Genomic DNA, 20,213 nt, shown 5'->3' on the forward strand with positions numbered 1-20,213 from the left:
TTTCAAGCTGCACATTATATTACTTAAAATAATACATACAACACCATTGTCATCATCTGCAACTAATGAACACGGGAAGAAAATCACCAAGTACCATCTCGTCGGACGATTGCACCCGCGCTTCGTCGATGTCTGTGCCCATCACTACAATTTTCGCTCATGAGTCCATTAGTCGGATAAATATATTTCAGGTCAAACATGTCTAAAGGTCCAATCTGCAGAAGAGAGGCTCTTTTTGGTTTCCCTCTCTTTCGTTAATATCTCAGCTGTTTCTTTGTATTATGATTGTCTCCTTGCATTGAACGATGGTAAAAACAATCGTCTTTTGATTTGTACTTGCAAAAATAGTTGAAAAGTGTGCCATTACATTGCAATAATTGAAAAAGAAATTGAACAAAGAGAGCCTCTCAAATGCAGACAGGACCTATTGAAATGTTTGGCCTGATTTGTCATTGTAGTCCGACATTTATGCAAGATTGCCATGATTCACGTTATGTTGGTCATTTGTTGGCCTTGTTTGGCCAAAAATTCGTCGTCATAGCAAACAGTCCAATGGCACCTTCACGGTTCACTTTTTACCCCGAACGACATACATGGCGGAATCTAGCCGCCACACTGTGGTGCATAATTGATCGGACCAACGATCATTTTCATACAAAATGGCCAACTTTGAGATGCTAACTATCATGGTTTGCCTTGATGGATTGGGCTCAATCGCGAAACGAGAAACATGCTGAATTTTGCGTAGATGAAGTACAAAATGTTTACGTTCACAGGTCTGGGCGTGAGAGGGCGTTCAATATGAGCAATAGTGATCCGACAGCGGTAACCATTTGATTTACACGCGTGCCACTGTCTGATCACTTTTGTCCATTCAGAACGCCTTGTCACGCTCAGACATGTGAACGAAAACACTTTGTACTTCATACACGTAAAATTCAGCTTATAGGTAGTTCCGTGTCAAAAATTGAGCTCAAACCATCAAAGCAAACCATAGTTACAGCCAGGGATGGGATCATTCATTTGCAAAGAGTTACATTCACTTGCTACTATCTCAGTTCAGAAGCATGTCATCAAAAAACTATGGATGAAATCAACCTTGTAGTTTTATCTCAAACTTTGCCAAATAACATTAGTCTTAAGTGTCTTAAGCGAGCTACGAAGGCAACTCTCCACGTCGTGAATGTAAATTACATTCGCGCCGTGGAGAGTTGCGTTTGCTGCCTTCTGTTGACTTAATTATTGATGCTACGCTAGTATATTGTTCTACAAAGTTTCAGGTAAAACAAAACTGAAAGTGTTCCATACATTGATTTTTGTTACGATGTTTCTGAAGCGAGTTAACAGCAAGTATATGTAAGTGATTGCAAATGAATGATTCCATCCCTGGTTACAGCATCTCAAAGTTGAAAATCGGCATTTATCGGATCAATTATGCACCAGTGTATAACCAATTAATCAAAAAGATCTCACCAAGTTCCATCTCGTCGGACAATTGCAACCGCGCCTCGATTTCTTTCCATTTCTGTGCCAAACAATGTACTCGTAGACCACATTTTTCTAACTACGCGACACATTTTCTTCACTTTTCGCACCGAACAACGTACCTAAGTACTTCTGACAAAGAATCTTTCGAATCTAGCCGCGAACACAGTCCCTGTATACTTTACCCCCTGCAAGGAATCTTCTACTTCTGTAGCTGTGCGTGGTTTCCACTACTCGTTGTTGCTGTTGTTGTTGTGTCGGCATTGAAGGATCCCACTAACCCCACTGCTAAGTGCTCAACAAAACAGCAGTGGGGTTGATGGGATCTTCCAAGACCGACTATCTATTGTCCATCTCACCTAAAGATGCTACACGGTGTGTCTGTTGGAGACTATAAATTAAAAAAAAAACGATATCGCTCAAACACGCACCAAACCAAGTTTGAGGGTCTCGTCTTTCATTTGAGACTTCAATCAAAAAATTCTATCGGTCGGTCTAAAACATAAATTGTACGATATTTTTTTGGATTTAGTCAAAGTACAAAGTAATAACGAAACATAGTTTTCTTTGAAAACATGGGTGGGAAATCCAGCAAACAGGATACAGTTTCGTGTTTATAGGCTAAACTGCTTAATAAAACAAGACTATAAAACTGTCTAGGTAGGTAGGTAGAGATAATCTAATTCCCGTCATACTTAGCATCAATAATGATCGAGTTTATTATTGCACCTCGTCTAATTCATAAATTAGATTTTATGTTGTGTTAAAAATGTTATACAAATAACATTTATTTAAAATAATAAGGTTAAAAAATTGTTCCTCTAATTCTAATTCCAACTATTCCATGTCTATTTCGGTCGCAATATCGATTCAATTTCCGTCACACCTCCTACGTGACAGCATGGTACGTAGGTAGGATGGCTAAAAATCATGCTTCGAACGTAGTTGTTTATTGGAAAAGTCGGTCAAACCGCATAAACGAAAACCATAAGATGTTCTTAACTACCCATTCGGAATCGGAATACAATTCGAACAGTATGCACACTTCGGTAATATTTTACCGAAATCTCAACCGTTAAGTTTTTTACCGGAGAAATTCGGTGACCTTTACCGAACTTCGTTAAAATTTGACAGATAAACGATAACATTTTACCGAAATTTGGTAATTTTTACAGAATTTCGGTAAAAAACCATTACCGAACGTTCAGCTGTTGAGATTTCGGTAAAAATTACCGAACGCGACTAGCTGTGTGCGGTGTTGTTGAACCGTCTACGTTACGGTTCATGTATACTTACCTTACCGGTCAGGCTAAGGCCGGGGTGGCCTCTGCTGTACATAGTAGCCGCCTCCATTCCACTCGGTCCATGGCTGTTTGTCTCCAGTTCCGCACTCTGCGTAGGGTCCGCAGATCGTCCTCCACTTGGTCGACCCACCTAGCTCGCTGCGCTCCACGTCGTCTTGTACCGGTCGGATGACTCTCGAGAACCATTTTAGTCGGGTTGCTATCCGACATCCTGATGACGTGACCCGCCCACCGTAGCCTCCCGATTTTCGCGGTATGGACGATGGTTGGTTCTCCCAGCAGCTGATGCAGCTCGTGGTTCATTCGCCTTCTCCAGGTCCCGTCTTCCATCTGCACTCCGCCGTAGATGGTACGCAACACCTTCCGTTCGAAAACTCCAAGGGCGCGTTGGTCCTCTGCACGTAGGGTCCATGTTTCGTGCCCATAGAGGACGACCGGTCTAATCAACGTTTTGTAGATGGTTAACTTCGTGTTACGGCGAACTTTATTCGATCGTAGAGTTCTGCGGAGTCCAAAGTAGGCACGATTTCCTGCCACAATGCGCCTCTGAATTTCTCTGCTGGTGTCGTTGTCGTCGGTCACCAGTGAGCCCAAGTACACGAATTCTTCAACCGCCTCGATTTCATCACCGTCGATATAAATTCGGGGTGGCGGGCGCGGTGATTCCTCCCTGGAGCCCTTTGCCATCATGTACTTTGTCTTCGACACATTAATGACTAATCCGATTCGCCTGGCTTCCCTCTTTAGTCGGATGTACGTTTCCGCCATCGTCTCAAATTTACGAGCAATAATATCAATATCATCGGCGAAACCAAGCAGCTGAACGGACTTCGTGAAAATCGTCCCACTCGTGTTTATCCCCGCTCTTCTTATTACACCCTCCAAAGCAATGTTGAACAGCAAGCACGAAAGACCATCACCTTGCCGTAACCCTCTGCGAGATTCGAAGGGACTCGAGAGTGTCCCTGATACTCGAACTACGCACATCACTCGATCCATCGTCGCCTTGATCAACCGTATCAGTTTATCCGGGAATCCGTATTCGTGCATAATCTGCCATAGCTGTTCTCGATCGATTGTATCATACGCCGATTTGAAATCGATGAACAAGTGGTGTGTGGGCACGTTGTATTCGCGGCATTTCTGCAACACCTGGCGGATGGCGAACATCTGGTCCGTTGTAGCGCGTTCGCCCATAAATCCAGCCTGATATTGCCCCACGAACTTTCTTGCAATCGGTGATAGACGGCGGCATAAAATTTGAGAGAGTATCTTGTAGGCAGCGCTCAGTAGTGTGATCGCGCGGTAGTTCCCGCAATCCAACTTGTCGCCCTTTTTGTAGATGGGACACACGATACCTTCCATCCATTCTTCCGGTAATACTTCCTCCTCCCAAATCTTGGTAATGACCCAGTGTAGTGCTCTTACCAGTGCTTCTCCACCGTATTTTAGAAGCTCGCTTGGTAGCTGATCTGCTCCAGCGGCTTTGTTGTTTTTCAACCGGCCAACCTCCTCCTCAATCTCTTGAAGGTCAGGGGCCGGAAGTCTTTCGTCCTGTGCACATACTCCTAGATCTGTTACCACGCCACCTTCGGTACTTGCAACGTCGCCATTGAGGTGCTCATCGTAATGCTGCCGCCACCTCTCGACCACCTCACGCTCGCTCGTGAGAATATTCCCGTGATTATCTCGGCACATGTCGGCTTGTGGCACAAAGCCTCTGCGCGAGCGGTTCAGCTTCTCGTAGAACTTTCGTGTGTCCTTAGCGCGGTACAGCTCTTCCATCGCTTCGCGATCTCGTTCTTCCTGCTGGCGCTTCTTCATCCGGAAGACTGAGTTCTGCCTGTTCCGCGCCTGTTTGTAACGTGCCTCATTCGCTCTCGTACGGTGTTGCAGCATTCTCGCCCATGCTGCATTCTTCTCGTTTTTCAACTGTTCACATTCGCCGTCGTACCAGTCGTTTCTGTGATTCGGAGTCACGAAGTCTAGTGCTGTAGCCGAGGTACTACCTATGGCGGATCGTATGTCCCTCCAGCCATCTTCAAGTGTAGCTGCGCCAAGCTGCTCTTCCGTTGGTAGGGCCACTGCTAACTGCTGCGCGTAGTCTTGAGCCACTTCTACGTTACGAAGTTGCTCGATGTTGAGCCGCGGCGTTCGACTTCGACGCGTGGTGATAACTGTCGAAAGTTTTGAGCGCATGCATACAGCGACTAAGTAGTGATCCGAATCTATATTCGCACTGCGGTATGTGCGGACGTTGGTTATATCCGAGAAGAATTTACCGTCGATTAGAACGTGGTCGATTTGGTTTTCTGTTTGGTGGTCGGGTGATCTCCAGGTGGCTTTGTGGATATCTTTGCGGGGAAAGAAGGTGCTTCGGACTACCATACCACGGGAGGCTGCAAAGTTTACGCATCGCTGGCCGTTATCATTCGATACGGCGTGCAGGCTGTTTCGCCCGATTACCGGTCTGTACATTTCCTCCCTTCCTACCTGCGCGTTCATGTCGCCGACAACGATTTTCACGTCACGCGGCGAGCAACCATCGTATGTTTGCTCTAACTGCGCGTAGAACGCTTCTTTCTCGTCATCGGGTCTCCCTTCGTGTGGGCAGTGGACGTTGATGATGCTGTAGTTGAAGAAACGGCCCTTAACTCTCAACATGCACATCCTTGCGTTGATCGGCTGCCACCCGATCACACGTTGTCGCATCTTGCCCAACACTATAAATCCTGTTCCCAGTTCATTGGTGGTGCCACAGCTTTGGTAGAAGGTAGCCGCTCGATGCCCGCTTTTCCACACTTTCTGTCCAGTCCAACAAAGTTCCTGCAACGCCACGATGTCGAAGTTGCGGGGATGTAGTTCGTCGTAGATTATCCTGTCACATCCTGCGAAACCTAGTGACTTGCAATTCCATGTTCCAAGTTTCCAATCGTAGTCCTTATTTCGTCGCGTGGGTCTTTGCCGATTGTATCGAGTCGTATTTTCTCCTATGTTATTCGCAATGGGGATTTTTACGGGTGGCTTATTGGGCCTACGCCAACACTCCTGTCTCGCCGGAGGGCCATCGTGCCAGTTCTGTTTAACGTCCCAACCAACACTGGGACGACCACGCTGATGGGGCTACCACCTTGGATCTAGCTGGGCGTGGTGCAGCGTTTCTTACTCAGCCGCTGGATGCCAGAACAGACGCTGTTTGAGCCGCACCTCCTTGGTGAACAGACACTCGGATCGTACCTCCTCAATCTAGCTGAAGTCAGAAGGACAACAGTGCCCAGGCTGCGCTACCAGCTAAGCACACAACTCTTAGCTGGCGGTCTTTGTCATCGTTTGACCCGTGGAAGCATGAGGTAGGAACTTGTGAGGACCAGAGCTATATTGGACGCTCTCCTTATCGACTCACCGTTTTGCAGCCCTCGGTTCATGTATGGGGTTGGTTTATTGGGGAAATTCATCGAAATCCAAATCAAATCATTTGTTCAAAGTACTATTGAACAAAAGCTTTTGAATTGAATATTTTCGGTATTGTTTTGCCCATTAGTTGGAATACGATGTTTCGTGTGCATGAAATCCACGCACACAATTGCTTGCATTCTTCCTTGGACGAAGAAAACTAGTTTGTTTACATTTTATCGACGGGAAATAGTAAATTATTTGACAAATTTAGCAGCTTTTTCTGCATTCTGCAGCAGTGAAATTCAACTTTGTAGTGCCACAGAGCTTGTGTGGGGTGTGATTCAAATGTCAGTTCAGTAAGTAAATCTGGCGAAGTGAAAATTGAATGCTGATGGAGATCGTTTCGGCTAGCAGCTGCTTTGGTGCGGTTCCCTTCGTCATACAAGAAACGACAAATATTGTCTTCTAGTAAGTGAAATGAAATTGATTATATTTCCAATGCTATAGGGGCTGGTTTTGATAGTTTACATGTTTTTGTTTTAGACGACAAACGCATTCCAGAACCCAAAGATTACAGCAACTTGAGATTTTCTGGAGAAAACGCCTCAATGAATTATTAATAATTAGTTCATGCAGCAAGCTGATTCCATTAACATCTATTTTAATGAAGCAATTGAAACTTGCAAATTTCAAGTAGGTGTAATATTATTAGTTTATACATACAGTTATATTGACATGAATGTTCACAAATGGTCAGTGTTGTACATCACTACCGCATGAAAAAGTTGTCGGTCGTGTGTCTCGGAGTTCTCCGGGGTCTTACACGGTTCCATGTCACTTGAAAATCAAAGTGAATTTGCTTGCTTGTTCGCCATATTTGTTTGGTCCAGTCCCAGTTGTTTTGCAGAACTCGGCTACGTGGAATTTTGAAATATGTAGCTTGGAACTATTAAGCCGTCCTGTCACAACCCGCGTGCCAGCAAAATTCTCAATAAGTTCTAGAAAGTCACAGTCTCGGCTCTTCTTGGAAGTAACCTTTATGTATTTTTTCGAATTGGTCGAGTGTAAAATATTCATCTTCATATGGGATGTTCCATTACAGTTTTAGCAATTGCGCTTTGTCAACAGTTTCTGGCGATTTCGGCCAGTAAAACTGCACTTATTGTGGCGTTGGCAGCTGCCTATTTTCACCCATTCGAAACTGCATCAATGCACTCCACATTTTTCGAAAATGGCGTTCACGACACTCAATGTACATAATTTGTAGTGATGAAGGTAGGTAAAGATTTATGGCTGAGAGGCCCGTTCAGCAATGGCTCATTTACGCAACTGTAATACTGTTTATTGTCGGAGCTCAATACTCTCTATGTCGTTGTCATCTACCGAAGGTGACAAAAACTTCTGGGGTTGACCGTGTATTTGCATCTCCGTTGCAGTTCAGAATCTTTTTCAATGATTGATAGCGTTACCTTGAACGAACTTCCACCTACAGCAAACGACTGGTTTCATGGCCATCTCTTGACTTTCGTTTACTAGGGGTAATACAGTTTCTTACCGATTTTGGCAGGTGAATTTTATGTTGCCAAAATCGGTAAAATATTTTTTTGATTTATTTACAACTTCTATGCGTTATTTTGGCAAATATCATAAACATACACCACATACACTATTCACATACTATAAAACGATCCCCTTGACGTTCATAAATTACGTCATAATTTAAAAAGAAAGTCGTTTTTGAGAAACTTGATGACACTAATAAGACGTGACGCGAGACAGGACACAACACTTTCGGTTTCGGACTCGTTGTTGCCCATCGACAAGACGATGTCCGACTGACTAAACTAATACTACAATCCTACTCTGTGTAGTATTCGGGAGGCTTTATTTTTTTATTGTTTAACTGTATTCTTAGCATGGCCAAGTGGAAAAGAGAATAATTGATGCCGTATATACAGTTTCTCCCACGGTGTGAAAGAAGAGGCCTAATACCTAAGTTCATACACATGAAACAGTCTAAAAAAATGGTGAAACTAGGGGTTGAAGCTATTGAAAACCGTCATATTTATCAAAATATTTAGATCAAACTGCTAATCATTCTATTTTTGTCAGTGGCGTAAGACTACCGGTTTACATTGTCTTATTGTTATATTGTCTGAAATTGACCTGTTTTGAAATATGCATTACCGTTAACTTAGAACACTTACCTTATCATGCAGACAAAAAAAAACAGCTTTTCCACAATATTTCACTGCAAAACTGCTAGTTTCATAATTTGCGCGCCAAGTTGTCCTCAACGGACGTACTATTTCACAAACACAATATTGTCAGAAACAACTCGTTTTTTAGCCAAATCAATCACATAACAGTTCTGTAAAATGTTTCACAAATCCAATAATATTCACTACATCGAGAAAACGTTCGCAACAATGACCATAACAATCACGAAAATTGCACAAAATCAAGGAGCACTATCCAACTGGCGCTGTATTCACTTTCTTGTTTCCTTTAGTTTAGCATTGCCTATGCATGTGCAATCAACGCTTGCATCATAAGCAGAGCAGCGTGATATTGAAGTTTGGAAAGCACCAATAAAGTTCACATATGTACATTCGCGTGCAAAATTTCTTTTAAGAATAAGAAACATGTACTTGGAATGCAAAACTGATGATTTAGAAAATCTGTAGGAAATAGGGAATCGCGCTACTTGGGCGGTGACTTCTATATTCGTCTGTTTTCCACTATAACTCAATCAAATTTGAACCAATTGGGTTTTTAAATTAAGAATAATATATTGATTTTTTGATTTTATTCGAAAGAGCACCTTTTTATAAGCCAGTATGATTTTTTTCAGATTTTTAAAGCTTTATTTTGATCCCTAAATTCAATTACAAAAAGATTTTTTGAAATCACCTTTTGACAGCTGGGCAACTGCTTGACAGCTCCGCCCAGTACGAAATGCGACGAGGGGTGATTCGACAAATCGCTCCCATACAAACTTTAAATCGATTTTTAAATAGGTTCCCGGGTACCAAAGTTCATGAAAATTTGGATTTCGGCTCAGTTTGGCATGTAGATTGTGAATATGGAATTATCTCAACACCATTAAAGAAGCCAATTGACACAACTTTTGGAATGTGGTGAGATAGGTATAGTATCTACCCGTGTACAACATTTCAAGTCAATTTGTTCAAAATTGACTGAGTTATGGTGGAAAACAGACGAATATAGAAGCCACCGCCCAAGTGGCGCGATACCCTAATCAAATTTTAAATTACATCTAAATAAATGCTCGATTAATTTTCTTGGTTTTTTGAAGGGTGAATCACCTCAAAAAGTTTAAAATTGTTGGGCATATTCTTAGTATTCTGAAAGTATGTCCAAAGTTGATGCATTTAATTTTTCAAGATTCTCAGGGTTTCAAGATCATTAACGGATAATTTAGTTGAGTAGTAACAGTCAACAAATATGTATTCTACTTACCAGATAGAGTAAACTTCGACAGTTCTTGCTGCACATCCACTTGCTGTATTGAGAGCTTTACTGGTCTAAAAAAAAAGAAAGAAGTTATTCTTCCGTCAAATTTACGAATGACTTCTTCACTTGTGCAAGAATGGAATGATTCATAAGCAAAGCGGATTTTCGGTTACCTATCTGTAACTGATTCTGTGTGACTGTTTTATTTTTTTCGAACAGGATAGTTTATACTATATTGGCCAGTGACACTTCACAACTGGACAAATGTGAATCATTGGCACGTCGGAAGTTCCAATTCACGAAGAATATATTTCGGTCTTTGAGTAGGTATGTTCTCACCACCAATCAATGCTAGTCACAACATTCGAAAAGAAAGTCAAAATAAACCCCTTCGCCACCTTCCAAGTGGCTCAATTAAGACTGCGTGTTTACACAACTATTCACACGTTCTCCGATTTCACATACCGACATATACTCCTTTCTTACCAACGAGACAGGAAGCTCATTGTGGCCAATTCAAATCACTTCACCACGCGGGTTCACCAGCCAAGTCACCACACACATAGCAAAAGTCCCAGATTTGGTTTCAACTCGAAAGAACTTTCACTACTGTTTGCAATATGGGCTCAGTTTTCGTTTCAATTCCACCACACAGTGGCAACCCAAAGCTGCCTTTATGAGCACATATCGAATATCCCTCTATCTGGCGTGTCAACACCATTCTTCCAAGATTTCTGTGTTTGCCCGAAAATTAACTTAAATTTGACTTCCTAAGAGCATTGGTTTCGGGAGCATGCATGCACGGGTGGTAATCGGATACTTTTTTGGATCCGTACCGTTCGTCGTACTCGTAGGTACCTACACCACTGAGTAGCAATCTCCAGCTCAAATCAAATTCTTTCTAACATTGAATTCTTTTGTTTTCGGTAACCATCACAGCTCTGGAAGAATTTCCTTCAATTCCTTACAACTTGTTTCGTCTTCAATACGGGAGCGGTTGGAACGCTGATCTCAGACTGACAATTATCTGATATGTGTAATAAAAATCTCCTATTTCAGAACCATTCTAGTTCTACGTTGAAGCACCCCCCGAATCAGTACCACGAATACTTGAGAGGAAACCCTTTGAAGAATGGCGTACAGTGACAGTCAATATTCTAAGATCCCTCGGATAGCCTTAAGATAACCGCACGGTCGTTATTGTCGCCGCTGTTGAAAGTCTTGCTGGTTATCCGTGCGTTTACCGCGTCGGCTGTGTGGGCCTATTCTATCTCACTTTTAGGTGAAATAATTATCATATGAGTGATACTTTCAATAGAAAGGCAGAAATTCCTCAAGGAATCTCGGATACATATCTGGAAGAATCCTGAAAGGGACCCCGACTGGAAGCTCGGCAGGAATCTCTGAAAGAATCACAGAAGAAGTCCCGGGAGAAACTAGTGGAGAATCCGCGGGAAAATCCCGAAAGGAATCCTTGAATTGATTGATTTTGAGTTCAAATCAACCGATTTTTCAGTTTACTATACTGTTTATAACTGCATATTTGTAACATTTGCACATTTTGCTAGTATGTATTGAGTTAATAACGGGGATCACCATCAAATCACAAGTACTTTTGACTACCTGAATAAAAAAAATCAAGTTTGTCTAGGATTTATGAAAAAAAAATATCAAGTCATTTTTTCTCATTGACCAATGTAACCGTATAACAGTCACACTGGAAAAATATACTGGCTTTGAAGCGTGCCATCAGTCCCCAAGTAACCATTAAGCCGTAAAAATGGCATTAAGTCGGCTCTATAGTCGAATGTAGAACCTGACTAACAGAGCTAATTCTGTTATTCTGTTATAATCAACGCACCCCCGGGCCGTGGCCAATCTGCGTTGAATCGCTGGGCGATACGTCTACCAGTAGACTTGTATCTGCCCTATGCTAAACCGATTAGCATAGCAAGTCCTTTCCACTGATGAGTAGGCTCGAATGTCCCGCCCCTCCCTATAACCCTTAGGGGGAAATAGAGTTTTCAGTTTCAAGTTTTGCATAGATCATGACACCAACTCTTTCTACCATAATGCTTTGAAAAATCTGAAATATCAGAAAACTAATATGATGGAAATAATGGGGCACGTTCGGTGTAGTACTAGATTTGTAGTAATGAGCTGAATTTTTGTATGGTGAGAAGGTCAATTCTCCGTTTCTGCAAGGAAATGGTGCAAAAAGCGTGGGTATTATGATTCCTTGTCTAATTTGATGCTGTTTGAGCAAAACTTTGGATAACTATATTGTTTATGTTGCAAGAAATGGAGAAAACAACAACAATGTTGCCTAAAGTTTTGCTCAAACAGCATCAAATTAGGCAATGAATCATAATACCCACGCTTTTTGCACCATTTCATTGCAGAAAAGGAGAATTGACCTTCTCACCATACTAAAATTCAGCTCATTACTACAAATCTAGTACTTCACCGATCTGTCCTATTGAGATACAAGTTTTTGTACAAAATTTAAAGATCAGTTATTTAAAGGTGAATTGAAGAAATGTAAAGTACGGCAGGAAAATATTCCGCGCCGACACGAAAGTCATGAACAAGCAAACACATGAATATTCTATTTGCATAGTAGTAGAAAGAGTTGCGTGCCTGTTTATAAAAGTGTGTACTTAACTTGATTGCGCCGGATAATTCCAGTTTGTATTGGGGAACTTCATAAGTGTACCAGGATAGGTTGTCTTCAAAAATATGGCGTTTTCTGGAATAAAGACAAGAATAAAAGGAAATGCTGGACCGCACAGCTCCGCGGCCCACATATATTAGTATAATGTTTATAACAATGCAATTTGCTCAATCGGTATAAATAATAATTACTAGGTTCTACTTTATATGCTACAAGATAGATGCAGGTTTTTTCCCTTCCACCGTTTTTTAGAAATTAAAGTGTACGAACTTAGTCAACTGTTGTTAGGTCATGCGACAGTGCCTAAATTCATGCTGGAGGCATGGCAAAATCAAGCGTGTGAATAGACAATAGTGTGATTATTTGGAGTCGGATAGGGTCACGTTGGATAGGATGGAACCAGATAAGAAAAGGAAATATTTGAGACGAATACTTATTCAATTGAGGGGCCCAGAATAAAAGTGGTGTAAAGTGACCATTTCGTCGATTTTGAGCTGAGCATATCAAAAAATTCTTTAGGTTTCAAACTGTTAGGAGCTTTTTTAAGACTATTTTTACGATGAACAGAAAAATTACAATAAATCATAGAGAATTGGGTCGAATTTGAGACACCATAAATTTTGTATGGGATGGAAAATTGGTGAAAAACTTTAAGCCACATTTACTGGAAAGTGGGATTATGTCACTTACATCCGTTTGCTACTAACCCCCTCAATCAGTATTCTGATTATTAGTTTACTACGACGCTTGACAATAAACATTAATCCAAGCTTACCAGTTTGGCACCTTGCCAGGGGAACTTGGCCTTGTATCTACAGCTCAGGGATTAACTCCATACCGTTAATAAGGCAAATAGGACGCAATCAGTGAAGTACTAGATTGAAAGTAGTGAGCTGGATTTTTGTATGGTGAGATGATGAGATCTGCATTTCTGCAAAGAAATGGTGGAAACAGCGTGGGTTATATGATTCCTTGCCTAATTTGATGCTGTTTGAGCAAAAGTTTGGGTAACTGTGATGTTGAAGTTGCAAGAAATAAATAATACAACAACACAGTTACCCAAACTTTTGCTCAAGCAGCATCAAATTAGGCAATAAAACATATAACTCACGCTGTTTGCACCATTTCATTGCAGAAATTGAGAACTGATCATCTCACCATACAAAAATTCAGCTCACTACTTTCAATCTAGTACTTCACTGATTGCGTCCTATAGGACAGATCGGTGAAGTACTAGATTTGTAGTAATGAGCTGAATTTTAGTATGGTGAGAAGGTCAATTCTCAATTTCTGCAATGAAATGATGCAAAAAGCGTGGGTATTATGATTCCTTGCCTAATTTGATGCTGTTTGAGCAAAACTTTGGGCAATAGTGTTGTTGTTTTCTCCATTTCTTGCAACATAAACAACATAGTTATCCAAAGTTTTGCTCAAGCCGCATCAAATTAGGCAAGGAATCTTAATACCCACGCTTTTTGCACCATTTCATTGCAGAAACGGAGAATTGACCTTCTCACCATACAAAAATTCAGCTCATTACTACAAATCTAGTACTACACCGAACGTGCCCCATTGTCAACTACTTATATTCTTTTGTGATACTTTGACGGAATGTTATTTGGAGTAATCTTCTGAGACACACAATCCGGGCAAATTGGATTGTCAGATAATCAGTGCCCTTTCAGCACCAGGTGTCACATCACGATCATTAATATACAGGAGTATAAAAACTACAAGATGTGATGGCCGGAAGAATACAGTGTCGAACAAAATAGCAAGACCACCAGCCGGCTAGTGTTCCTACTGCTTCGTCCAACACTGTAGGTAAGCTGACTCCCCCTAGAACCTGACTAACAGATCTAATTGGTTCTATATCCTCTTATAGAGCTGCTCAAAAGCCACTTTTGGCGAATTACAGGTAATCTTCGATATAACGTACCCTCGATATAGCGAATTCGATATAACGTACATTTTGCTTCGATATAACGTACAACATTGATTTTTTTTATTTTTCCCAGGAACATCAATGTTTTGTTGCAGCATTAGCCTTGTTACCCAGAATTAACGCAATTTGGGAAAAAAAATAGTGTACGTTATATCGAAGCATAAAAAACAAAATTACTTTTTCGTGAAAACTCAAGTTTTTCGTTATTGGTTTTGTGAATTTCGCCGAAATCATTATTTGGGATTAATTTCACGTCAAATACATCAGTACTAGCATAAAAAATATATTTTTTTTCTCTGCTTCGCTATAACGTACAAAGAGAAAACTGTTTTGTACGTTATATCGAAGAGTACCTGTATTCGGCTGATATACGGCCAACTTTAAAATATTGTACCAAGTCTCTGGAGCGAAAGTTGTCAAAAGTGAGACAAAGAAAAAAGAAAAAATGTTTATCTCCTGTTCTTTTCTAACTTCCTTCGCTTCCATTGAAGTTGCTTTTTTGCTACTACATCCAGACTCTAGCTGTTGTCCTCCGGGTTCCTGATCAAGTCCAAGTCCGTTGCCTTTCTCATCTGCTCCACCAATGCACCATGGGAATGATGTGATCAAACTAGTATTTAAACCATGAAAAACAAAATAGTTTGGGCATTTCGAAGGTTGAAAATGATATGGGATGAGGATGATTCAGTGGTAAGCTTGGTGCTGATGAACGTAGGAATTGATGCAGGAGAAGCAATGTTTATATAAATGGTCGGGAAACGTTTCAGAAGAAGAGGGAAACGAGCTGGAGTTTGTCTTGATTGAAAAAAAAAATGGAATAATCAACATAACCAGATTCCATTATCTATTTAACAACACCATTCCGATAAACATTCCAACAACAAAAATAATCCCGTTCCGCCAATGCCGTCCGACATGGATGTTTAAAATATATTGATCATGACCGACTCGAGTCTGTTTTGGTCGAAATCTATTTTGATTGATATAAATCTCATGTGCTACAAGCCCTGTGACAGCACTGACAAACTTCTTTACAGCTTGTAGGCTTTATATAGGCTTACAGGGCTTATTTTAGTTCTTACTAGTTATAGTGCCTATAAGCATTAAGAATGCTTATATAGAGCTATTTAGCATTGAAAAGCTGTTTAATGGCCGTTATAATGCTCAGAACAGTGCTTAGTGGTTACCTGGGTCATAATCAGGTCCGATTTAATTTCTAACAATTCGTCTAGCATATAAGATGTGCTGAAGCAAAATTTATTGATAAGCAATTGATTGCGAATTTATGAAAAAAAAAAATCATTTTCATACCGTGCCATGCCCTAATACCGTGACCTTAAGGATGCTCTTCACTTCAAAGAGCCCTGTAAAAATCAATAATTCATGTTTCTTGATTTTTCGAACGCTATATTATTGCTTATTGTGTGTATTATGTATAATAAATATGATTAATGGAATTCCAAATGTTTAATCCATTGTTAACGTTGAACAATTGGCTTCTTCAGCGGTGTTGAGATAATTCCATATTCAGAATCTGCATGCAAAACTGAGCCGAAATCCAAATTTTCATGAATTTTGGTGCCCGGGAACCTATTTAAAAATCAGTTTGAAGTTTGTATGGGAGCGATTTGTCGAATCACCCCTCGACGCATTTCATTCCTATAGGACAGATCGGTGAAGTACTAGATTTGTAGTAATGAGCTGAATGTTAGTATGGTGAGAAGGTCAATTCTCCGTTTCTGCAATGAAATGGTGCAAAAAGCGTGGGTATTATGATTCCTTGCCTAATTTGATGCTGCTTGAGCAAAACTTTGGGTAATAGTGTTGTTGTTTTCTCCATTTCTTGCAACATAAACAACATAGTTATCCAAAGTTTTGCTCAAACAGCATCAATTTAGGCAAGGAATCATAATACCCACGCTTTTTGCACCATTTCATTGCAGAAACGGAGAATTGACCTTCTCACCATACAAAAATTCAGCTCATTACTACAAATCTAGTACTACACCGAACGTGCCCCATTGACACAATTTTTGGAATGCAATGAGATACGTATAGTATCTAGCCGTGTACAAAATTTCAAGTCAATTTGTTTGGAATTGACTGAGTTATGGCGAAGAGTGCGCAAAATACCGACCGCTGATTCGCTACCCTAACTGTGGCTCAAGCAGACAACCTATCTTTCACCTTACAACCAAGGATGGGAACACTCACTTGCAAAGAGTTACACTCACTTGAGGTTTTCTTAGCTCAGAAGCGTGCAATCAAGAAACGATGTATGGACGACTTTTGCCTTGTGGTTTTGTCTAAAACTTTGCCGAATTGAGTAGGGGTCGCACACGCATACCGAAGTCGTGAGGGAGCTTCGAAGGCAACTCTCCACGAGGTGAATGTAAATTACACTCACCTCGTGGAGAGTTGCTTTCACAGCTCTGTCACGACGTTGGGATTCGTGTACGACCCCTACTCTATTCGGCAAAGTTTTAGACAAAACCACAAGGCAAAAGTCGTCCATAGGGTATCGCGCCACTTGGGCGGTGGCTTCTATATTCGTCTGTTTTCCATTATAACTCAGTCAATTTTGAACCAATTGACTTGAAATACCTATCTCACCGCATTCCAAAAAATGTGTCAATTGGTTCAAATTTGACTGAGTTATAGCGGAAAACAGACGAAAATAGAAGCCACCGCCCAAGTGGCGCGATTCCCTACATCATTTCTTGATTGCATGCTTCTGAGCTGAGAAAATAGCAAGTGAGTGTAACTCTTTGCAAGTGAGTGTTCCCATCCCTGCTTACAACAGCATAGTTTTAATACTGGTCAATGTTGCTGCATCTTGTTGACAAATGGAGATCAACCTACCCCAAGGATAGATGACAGTTCTCTTAGGTATGCTATAGATACTCCTATACATCAGTATAGTTTAAATAGTTTTGCACAGAGCTCAAATAGGCCAGGGGAAGTTGTTCACCTAGGATGAACCAAACGTCAAATCCACTTTTTCTTTTCATAGAAGCTCTATGAATAGAAAAAGTGGTTTTGACATTTGGTTCATCCAAGTGCGCTCCCTTCCGTAGCTATTTTTCATGTATGGGTGGAAAAAAATGCGATCTAGCATACCTTAGAAGCTGCCATTTAATACTTGGCAACCTACCTACCTCACTGAACAAATCGAGAAACTTCAACATCCCTACCTCATTGAACAGGACTTTTATTTGAATTTCGGCACAGTTTTGCGCTGGATTTTTGTATGGTGAGATGTTTAATTCTCCATTTCTGCAATGAAATGATTCAAACAGCGTGGGATATATGATTTCTTGGCTAATTTGATGCTGTTTGAGCAAAACTTTGGGTAACTGTGTTGTTGAAGTTGCATGAAATAAATAAAACAACAACAAACTGCCGTGTGCAGCATAGTTGTCCCATGTTAATAGGGATTCCCATAGAACATGGGACAACTATGCTGCACACGGCAGAAAGTTACCCAAACTTTTTCTCAAACAGCATCAAATTAGCCAAGAAATCATATAACCCACGCTGTTTGCACTAATTCATTGCAAAAATGGAGAATTGAACATCTCACCTTACAAAAATCCAGCTCACTACTTTCAATCTAGTACTTCACTGATTGCCTCCTATTGTGGATGGCACCTATGCTAACAACTCATTGCAACAACCTACGAGCTGCCATCATTATTCGTTGCGTTATTTTAGCTTTGAATATGAAAAATGTCTGAACATTGAAATAGGTATAAACTATTCTGCCAAACTGCCAAATCTGAAATGTACCCCCACAGGCCTGTTCAGAATGAAATGCTCCAATGAATTCGAGCGAATATGCATCGAGTTGAACTTAATTGGGACACGAGAATCCCCGAAAATCAGGAAAATAAAGGAAAACCATCGAATGGGACCGATTCCGCTCTTGAGCTCAAACATCCCCATCCCATTTCGTTCCCCTTTTTCGACAGTCAGTCATCTATCCATCCATCCATCCATCTATCTAACGACCAACGCCGCCAGCCTACTCTACTAATTTACGGGCGGCTGCACAACAGCAAAGGGATTCCACACGGGGGCGCATGGTCTAACTACACTGTGTCGAACGATTTCATGAAGTCGCTCAAAAAAAAATCGGATATTTAATGAACCTTTGGTATTTTGCTTGCTGCTGATCTCTCCCGTCCGCAATCATAGTGATTCCCTGGCTACCCCTGGGCTTTTCTCGTATACCTATTTCAAGCATAATTTTTCAAATCGACGTATCTAACTTTTTCACTGATCTGAGGGTGTGAACCATTTCGCTTGTTCGTTTAACTTTTAGTTAAAATTTGACACTTGGATAGTTATTTGCCATCGAAGAGTTAAAAAATAACCACGACGGTGGCCCATTTGAAATTTGACAGAGGAGTAGTTATTTGGAACAAAATGCAGTACGCAGCCAAATCATTGCGAACAAAAAATAACTATCGAACTATCAAGACTAACCCTGCTCGCGAGTAGGGTTATTTTCAAAATAACTATCGAAAAGTCAAATTTTAACTAAAAGTTAAACGAACAAGCGAAATGGTTCACAGCCTGAGTAAATTCATGGTCAATGTTGACGACCATTTCATTAAAATAGTTTTTTACAAAAAGACTTTTCATAAGTTTTTTCGTGCTTAACATCACCAGGAATATTGCACGCACTAGGTAAGGAACAAAACCTACTCATTCCATATAATTTTCACAATGAATTTTGACAAAAATACACATACACCGGGTTGGTTCGAGATACGTCATGCCAGATACGTCGCTTTTGTATGGTGCCAGTTTGGTGTATCTGTTACTTTTGATTTTGGCTAGATACGTCGTTTGGTTTTCTCATATATCAAAACGGTGTATCTATCAGTAAAGTTGTAAACATCAAAATAGTTAGATACGTCGTTTCAAAAAATATGCTTAGTTAAACAAATTAAGCAATAAATCATCAAACAGTGATGTGGATTCTTCAATTTGCTTTATGAATCATGCATGCAGCAGTAAACCCGGATTTGTTTACATTCTCGAGTTACGTCGGATTGAAAAGTTATGCTTGATTTGACCTCAACTACCCTAATAGAAAAATATGATACAACGTGCTTAACAACCCTTTCGGGCTATCATCTTGATCATACACGGAATGATACAATCATTCACCCAATCGCATGTGTATAATACATTTTTATTAGGGTACTTCGGTCGTCATCGGAATAAGGGAAGATTCAAATATTACGTCCATCAATTTTTGGGAGTTCTAGACCCCCCCCTCCCCCCTCTGTCACGCATTTTCCCTATACCCAATACACGTAGTGTCACACTTTTGTAGACCCCCCCCCTCCCCCAAATGTTGGACGTAATTTTTGAACGTTCCCTAAGTAGAATAACGGGGTGTATGAAACAAGCGGCCGCTATAGTCGATGCGGTAATCGCATATAGGGTATTCAGCAAGACCTGGCATTAGGGTCTTTTTTGACCCAAACCGTACACTACGCTAGCGAGCTGCTGCCAACGTGGTGCAAAGGAAGAAAGAATGGTTTCAAGCGAATGTAACAAAGCCACAAAAAAGTGCTGTTTAGGTGATGCACTTAATTTCCGACAAATTCCATTATTGATGCAGTATAGAATAGAATTTCATAACAACAAACTAAACAGTCGAATTTGCGTTAAGCCCATTTGACATATTAGTCTAGAATTGGTATTTCCTCCCAAACAAAACATGTTTATCAACTTTCCGAGAAATAACGAATGGTAAAACTACAAAATCCATACCATACTATTTGTTTTTAAGTTTTTTTTTCATTAAAATAAAAAAATAAATAAAATCTTCCTACTTACGTACACGGAAAAATATTAAAACCCAAAGAATAAGTTTTAAAAACTCAAATTTGGCTAAACTGCTTTTAGTTTTAAC

General features: G+C 40.6%; 2 protein-coding genes across 3 annotated transcripts in view; one reads left to right on the forward strand and one right to left on the reverse strand.

The window, feature by feature from the left end:
• LOC115257902 (uncharacterized) overlaps positions 1–20,213 on the reverse strand; it is a 53,585-nt gene that overhangs the window by 31,485 nt on the left and 1,887 nt on the right. Inside the window, exon 1 of one of the 2 annotated variants that reach the window (XM_062846377.1) lies at positions 9,669–13,278. The exons of the other annotated variant lie outside the window; for it this stretch is intronic. The gene's annotated coding sequence lies outside the window, so the exon portion shown is untranslated. Of the gene's footprint in view, positions 1–9,668; positions 13,279–20,213 lie in introns of those variants that run through there. 2 annotated transcript variants of the gene reach the window in all.
• LOC109429947 (homeobox protein Nkx-2.4) overlaps positions 1–20,213 on the forward strand; it is a 241,495-nt gene that overhangs the window by 9,470 nt on the left and 211,812 nt on the right. The gene's annotated exons all lie outside the window — the stretch shown is intronic.

Source organism: Aedes albopictus, chromosome 1 (assembly GCF_035046485.1).
Source record: "Aedes albopictus strain Foshan chromosome 1, AalbF5, whole genome shotgun sequence".
Classification (NCBI taxonomy): Eukaryota; Metazoa; Arthropoda; class Insecta; order Diptera; family Culicidae; genus Aedes; species Aedes albopictus.